The sequence below is a fragment of the Micromys minutus genome (genome assembly GCF_963924665.1).
Source record: "Micromys minutus genome assembly, chromosome: 15".
Taxonomy (NCBI): domain Eukaryota; kingdom Metazoa; phylum Chordata; class Mammalia; order Rodentia; family Muridae; genus Micromys; species Micromys minutus.
The window spans coordinates 37,092,239-37,098,762 of record NC_137984.1 but is presented as its reverse complement, the minus strand read 5'-3'; positions in this window follow the sequence as shown (position 1 = coordinate 37,098,762).

The window sequence follows — 6,524 nt, the reverse complement described above, 5'->3', positions numbered from 1 at the left end:
TATTAAACATATGCGAATTTTATTAGGTTACAAAAGTCATTGTTTGAACTTCTAATAAAACCGTGTAAACTTTATGGAGAAGTTTATAAATTTATTCACACTCACAAATTAGTTTTGCTTTCTCAATACCAGGAACATTGGGAACAGGCTCTGGGTGTGTTAATTAGATTCTTTGAAAGACTAGTACTTTCAGAGTCCTATATTCTAGTTCTCTGCTTGAGGAGTATGTCTTCTTCCACGAATGTTCAGCGACCATTTTCTTCTATAGACAAGAACCTTCTCTTGCCTATTTATGCTGAAGGAAGTTACTATTGTGGAATCTGGAAGTCTGCCGTTGGCTGCTGTTATTACTGCCAAGAAACAGACCAGAGTAGAGATTTTTACAGAGTTCTTTTACCTTCCTCTTTGGATCTGCTGCACTGAACTTAGATCTATTTTCCTCCTCTGTGGGTGACTTGTCAGACATGTAGAGCAACTGAAAGCCACAGTGGAGCTCAGACTCACTACTGATGATCACAGATTCTACTTTGTGCTGCTGGATTCATCAGCAACAGCAGGATAAGAAACCAAGCTCAAGGTGCAGCTGAGTGTAAGAGAATCTTCAGGGATCAATCACAAGCATGGGAACTCCTAGCTAGGATGATACATATAAGCTTGAAGCAGAAACAACATTAAGAACCCTGCTTACTGGCTTGCTTAGCTACCTTTTAAATTCAGGTAAGGTCTACAGGCCTAAGGAGGACACTGCCTGGGGTGGGCTGATTCCTCCTACATCAATTGCCAGTTGAGAAAATGCCTCATAGATGTGGCAACAGGCTTATCTGATTTGGGCAATTCTTCAGTTGAGGTTTTTTTCCTGGATGATTCTAGTTACATCAAGTGGACTGCTGATGCTAAGTGGATCCCAGGGACACCATAGGTAGCCATTACCTTTACACTTGGCTCAGTCCATTCTCTGTCCCAGAAAGTGTACATTATTCTGCTTGCTCTCCTACTAAAACTAAACTCTGCTTGTGTGTTCCATCTATGCTCTGCTGTGAATTCTTCTCCCCTGGGAACAGAAGAGACTTCTGGCTTCAGAGGTTGGGATCCTATGGAATGTGGGAGGAAATATCTGTCCCCATGACAATGTGGAATGGCATGTCAGCCTCTGATAACGCTTTCTGTGGATGTCCTCCTGATTCCAGCTGAAATGCCTTCTGGCTGTTCTCATCTGGAGGATACTCTCCCCTCTCTCCATAACTCTGCTTAGTCACCACTTGAGAAATGCCTGTCCTGCCCTCAGTCAATAGTGAATTAACATGGCAAGATGACTGCTTTTGTGGAGTGAGACTCACATGCAAATGGTAGAAAGGCACAAAGGGTCTTGTTTGCAGAAGACTAATTACTTACAGAAAAAGTTTTTATAAATCAACCAGTTCCTAAAGGCCTAAAATCAGTTCAACATGAATTTGGGGAAGGAACAGTTTCCTTTACGATGTGATGGATTCAGCCAACACTACTACTACTACTACTACTACTACTACTACTACTACTACTACTACTACTTCTTCTTCTTCTTCTTCTTCTTCTTCTTCTTCTTCTTCTTCTTCTTCTCCTCCTCCTCCTCCTCCTCCTCCTCCTCCTCCTTCTCCTCCTTCTTCCTCCTCTTTTTCTTCTTCCTATTCTTTAATGTAAACACATTTTAAAATGGATTGTGTGCTTGTGTGGAAGAGTGTGTGCACATTAGTGCAGGTGCCTTCAGAGGCCAGAAATTGGATTCTCTGGAGCCACAGTTACAGTTGGCTATACACTGCTGGACCTGCATGCTGGGAACCAAGCTCTAGCTCTCTGTAAGAGCTGTAGTAGGGTCATAGCTACTGAGCAACCATCTAGCTCCAAGGCATCTTGTTCTTTGTATGTCTGTGTGTATGTGTGTGTGTGACGTGTGTATTTAGAGTTAGCTATCTGGACTCAGTTTAGATGATCTTAATCTTGTTAGCAACATCTAGAGCATCATAATCAGGAACCAAGTGAAATATGCCTTCTTTTCCCTGTCAGGCTTTATTATAAAGCCTTATTGACTTTGGCCACATCAATGTCAAAGAGTTTCTTCACGGCCTGTTTGATCCTGTGCTTGTTGACATGCATAATAAACACAAGCATGTCATTGTCCTCTATTTTCTTCATGGGTGACTTGGTGGTCAGTAGGAATTTGATAATAGTATGGTAGTCCAGCTTGTTTCTCTTGGGTGCACACTTTTGGAGATATTTGGCTGCCTCTATAGCCACAGGGTCTGGGTCTGCCAGATGGTAGGTGACATATGGATCTTCTTTGTGTGGCTGTGAACACCTTTCAACACTGCCTTCTGAGTTCTCAATGCCTTTGCTTTGGCTTTGGCTTTGGGAGGGGCAAGATCTTCCTTCTTCACTTACAGAACCATCTTTATGAAAAGTGGCAACTTGCTCTTGATGACTGGTGGTTCTTTCAGTTGTCCAGGCTCAATAGAGCTGTGTTCCCATATGGCCATTTGAAATTCACTGCGGATGTGTGCCTCCATGGTCCGCTAATGTAGCTAAGGCTGTCACAGAATGGGAGAGTCACTGCTCCAGTCACTGAGCCTGCTGGTTGGATCTGTGGGAATCGAGCCCCTGAACTGGTACAGTGTCACTCCATGATATTCTATTGGTCAAAATGAGGAATCAAGAGACATGGAAATAGACTCTATGCCTTGAAAGGTATGTGGAAAAGACAAGGACTGGAAAACATGTGGGAATTATTGTTACTCTTGGGATTCATGAGACAAATTTAAAGGGAAACTACACTGAAGTTCTAGATGATTTGGTGACATATAAGCAGCTGTTCGGGGTGTGAAGAATTATAAATGATAGGAAGAATCCAGCATAGTGGCTCACACTTGCTGTCCCAGTGCTTGAGAGCAGAAGCCAGAGGATAGCAAATTTGAGGACAGCCTGGGCGACCTAGTCAGACCTTGTCTCTAAATAAACAAAGGAAAGGATAATTTTTTTTCTGCCAATTTTTTTTAAACAAACCTGTTTGGGATTTGTTTTTGTGTGTCTATGAATGCAAGCCTTATTATAGATGTCTATAGACATAAAACCCAACAGCCCCCTGCCCCAACAAGGAAGTTGAAAGAGAAATTAACAAAAAGAGCTTATGCTAGGGAGTCAGAAATCCTGTGACATCCATCTCTGCTTTCATACTCGGAAGAGAGTGTGAGACTCTTCAAGGCTTCCAAAGTTTTGGGAAGTTCAGGGTCATTTTGAAAGGACTTCTTAGGGAGCCTGGTGGTCCCCCTTGATGTCATTTTCCAATTCTTGAGGGCCTTAGACAACTGTTTGAGCCTCATCTCATACCTTATCTTGGAGAACCAAATCCTAATGTGTCATTTCCTTGGCTTGGGATGTCGGTCTGTCTTGAAGTACATTTTTAGCTTCTGGAACTGCTTATAGATGATTCCAAAGTTTCTCGTAGGAAGAACTTGGAGTCAACTCCATCTCAGTTACTTTTATCTTGGCTACAACTCACTTGACTTCAGTTCTCACCTATTTGGAATTTTGTCCTTTAGAACAGAACAGGAAGTTACAATGTGCATCCAGAGCTCAGCTAAGGGTAGACTGAAATATCTTAATTAAGAACCTCTGGATCCAAGTTAGAAAGAAAAGGTGCTGCATACAGAATGCCTCAGTAACAGTGTGATTAACAGACACCAAAGAGAATCCACTTCTTTCAAGTCTAGGGTCATTCTGAGAAGGTGTGTAGTGGGGGGTACTGTGGACTGAGATTGGAACAGGTGTAACCAAAGGCTCCTCTTGTGTCTCTCAGCTTGAAATGTGTTATAATTGTGTCTGATTTAAATTCTTACAGTGTGTCTTCAAGTTTTCATTCAGTGCTCAGATATCCTAGACATTAATCTGTTTTAATTTTCCTTAACTGTTACATTTAAAAGGAGCTTTGATCTTACTTGGTGGCCATCCTTCCATCCGCCCACAAAAGTGCACACATCTCTTGCTCTGGAGTTCTGGGGTTTTGAGGAGGTTATACCAATTGAATGGCATCCACCCATGGTAGCCATCTCAGAACCCCTTGCAGGGTGATGACATTATGTAGATGCTGCAAGAGTTTCTCTCAGAAGACTCACTGAGTCTGCTGGTTGGGTGCATGGGAATCAAGTCCCCCGTTCTTGCTCATTCTAGAACTATGAAAGCTCACTTCCTGCTGCTGCCTGCCCCTTCCTGTTTACTCAAGGTAGAGATCTGGTCCTCCAGTGCTGCACTCAGGAACTTCAGGTGGCATCCTGGAGATGTTTCTAAACCATTTCCACCCGGTGGGATTTCCTTTCCTTTGTCTCTTTCAGAAAACAGAAGGCAAACATTCTGCCTGCACGTGTTTTCCAGATTAGACCTGTGAGCACTTCTAAGCCCCACTCAAGACTGTGGTCAGCAGAGCACCAATGGCCATAACCCACCCCTGCAGTTTACTCACTCTGAGATACTTCTTCAGATGTGTAGGATTGCTTTTCATCTTGAGGTGAGGGGAGAGACATGAGCAGAAAGCAGACACAGTAGAATTCCACTTGGGTCACAATGTATTTGTGCCTGGGTTTCCTTGTGGGCAGCATTTTTCTTTTCAATAAAGAAATTGAGACTTGACCCTCAGAGGCTATCTTCTGTCTCCATGAGTACACTTACTCCAGAGCAGATGTTGTATGGTTCGGGTTCTCTAATGCCAAAGGACCACAGGGGACCATAAACACCGAGGCTAGAATGGTGAGTAACATCCTAAGACAATATTCTACCACAACACTCCATTCTCCAAGCCCAGAAAACCAACTTTATGCCTTAATGTAATAAAGGACAAGGGTTGGGGTGAGTCACAGGGAACTGCTGATGCTTGACTATTTTCTACTGGAAGAGGCGATGTTAGTGTCGAAGTCCAGCATTTTGTAACGTTTACAAACAGTAGCAAACTGTCTGTTCCTCATCTCGATAGTGTGGAATTCTACAGGGCTATGGTATCAAGGTGGAAATGAGAAGCCAAGAAAAGCGCTGCTCCATCTCTAGAATTTCTGGCAACTCCGGGTGGTGAGGCACCGGGGTGACAGCATGCCAGGTGACACATCTGCCAACCTGCCCTGGGGCATACTGTTTTTGTAGCTGATAGAAAAGAATAGAAGTAGATTCGGCAGCAAATGAGAAAGTTTATCTCACTCAGGGTTTTGTGTTCTTGGCTCAGCTATGGTGGCTTCAAACTACCATAAACATGGACTAAGACTTAAGTCATATTAGACTGCCACTGTATGACAATGGTTACTGTTCCTTAAGGAGAGGGAAAAAACCAATCTTCCTCAGTAAGGCAGGCTTTATTTTATTATTTTCACAATTTATCATTTTTATTATATAGATTTATTTTGGATGTATATGTGTGCTTGCTTTCATGCCACAACACGTATGTGATAGGACAACCTGTAGAAATCTGGTCTGTTTATCCACCTCATGGGTCTCAGGAATTGAATCCAGGTCTTGCAGCTTGAGAGCAAGCCCTTTTACCAGCCAACCCATCTTGTCGGCCATGTAAAGCATATTTTTATGTCAGAGAAACAGAGAGCAGGATGGAGAGGCTTAAGTATGTGGCCACTGTTTGTTTAGATGACTAGGGGCTCATCTGCATTTAGCAATGAGAGGCAAAAAGAAAACCTTGGAAAGTGTAAGTTGTATTTATGTAAAATAATTCTAGGATTGGGATTCTTGCCCCTAAAGTAAAAATTGCTTTGAAGGCAACAAAATGAAAAACATAGCTATTTATAAAAAGATCTGGGTTTATATGAAATGTCACTGGATGGATCTGACTTCTCAGAAGTGGGTCACTGATCCAACTTTTTAAAAAGCAAATATTTAAAAATATGGAAAAATAAAGCAAAGGGAATTTCTTTTTTAAAACTAATTTTACAACTAATTAGGTGAAGGAAATTGTGGGAAAGAAGGGAAGCTGCCTGCTGCTTAGAATATCTGACCAAGATGCTGGGTAAGCTAATCGGATATCAGCGCCCAAGACACAGCAGAAACTGGACCTTACAATTACAATCACGTTGACGCAAGAAAACTTGTCGTTTTCCCATGGATTGGCCATATAATTGCTGACTTTAATATTATATACAACTTCCAAAGGCAGAAAAAAAGAAGTTGAGTTTGTGTGTTATTTTAAGAATTGTAGTTAACTGATTAAGCTTAACTCATAATACCAGAACCCTAAGTTAACATCATGCCGATGACATGATAGTGTACTTGAGTGACCCCAAAAATTCCACCAGAGAACTCCTACAGCTGATAAACAAGTTCAGCAAAGTGGCTGGATACAAAATTAACTCAAACAAATCAGTAGCCTTCCTGTACTCAAAGGACAAACATGTGGAGAAAGAAATTAGGGAAAACGTACCCTTCACAATCGTTACAAAAACTATGAAATACCTTGGTGTGACTCTAACTAAGCAAGTGAAGGACCTGTATGACAAGAACTTCAAACC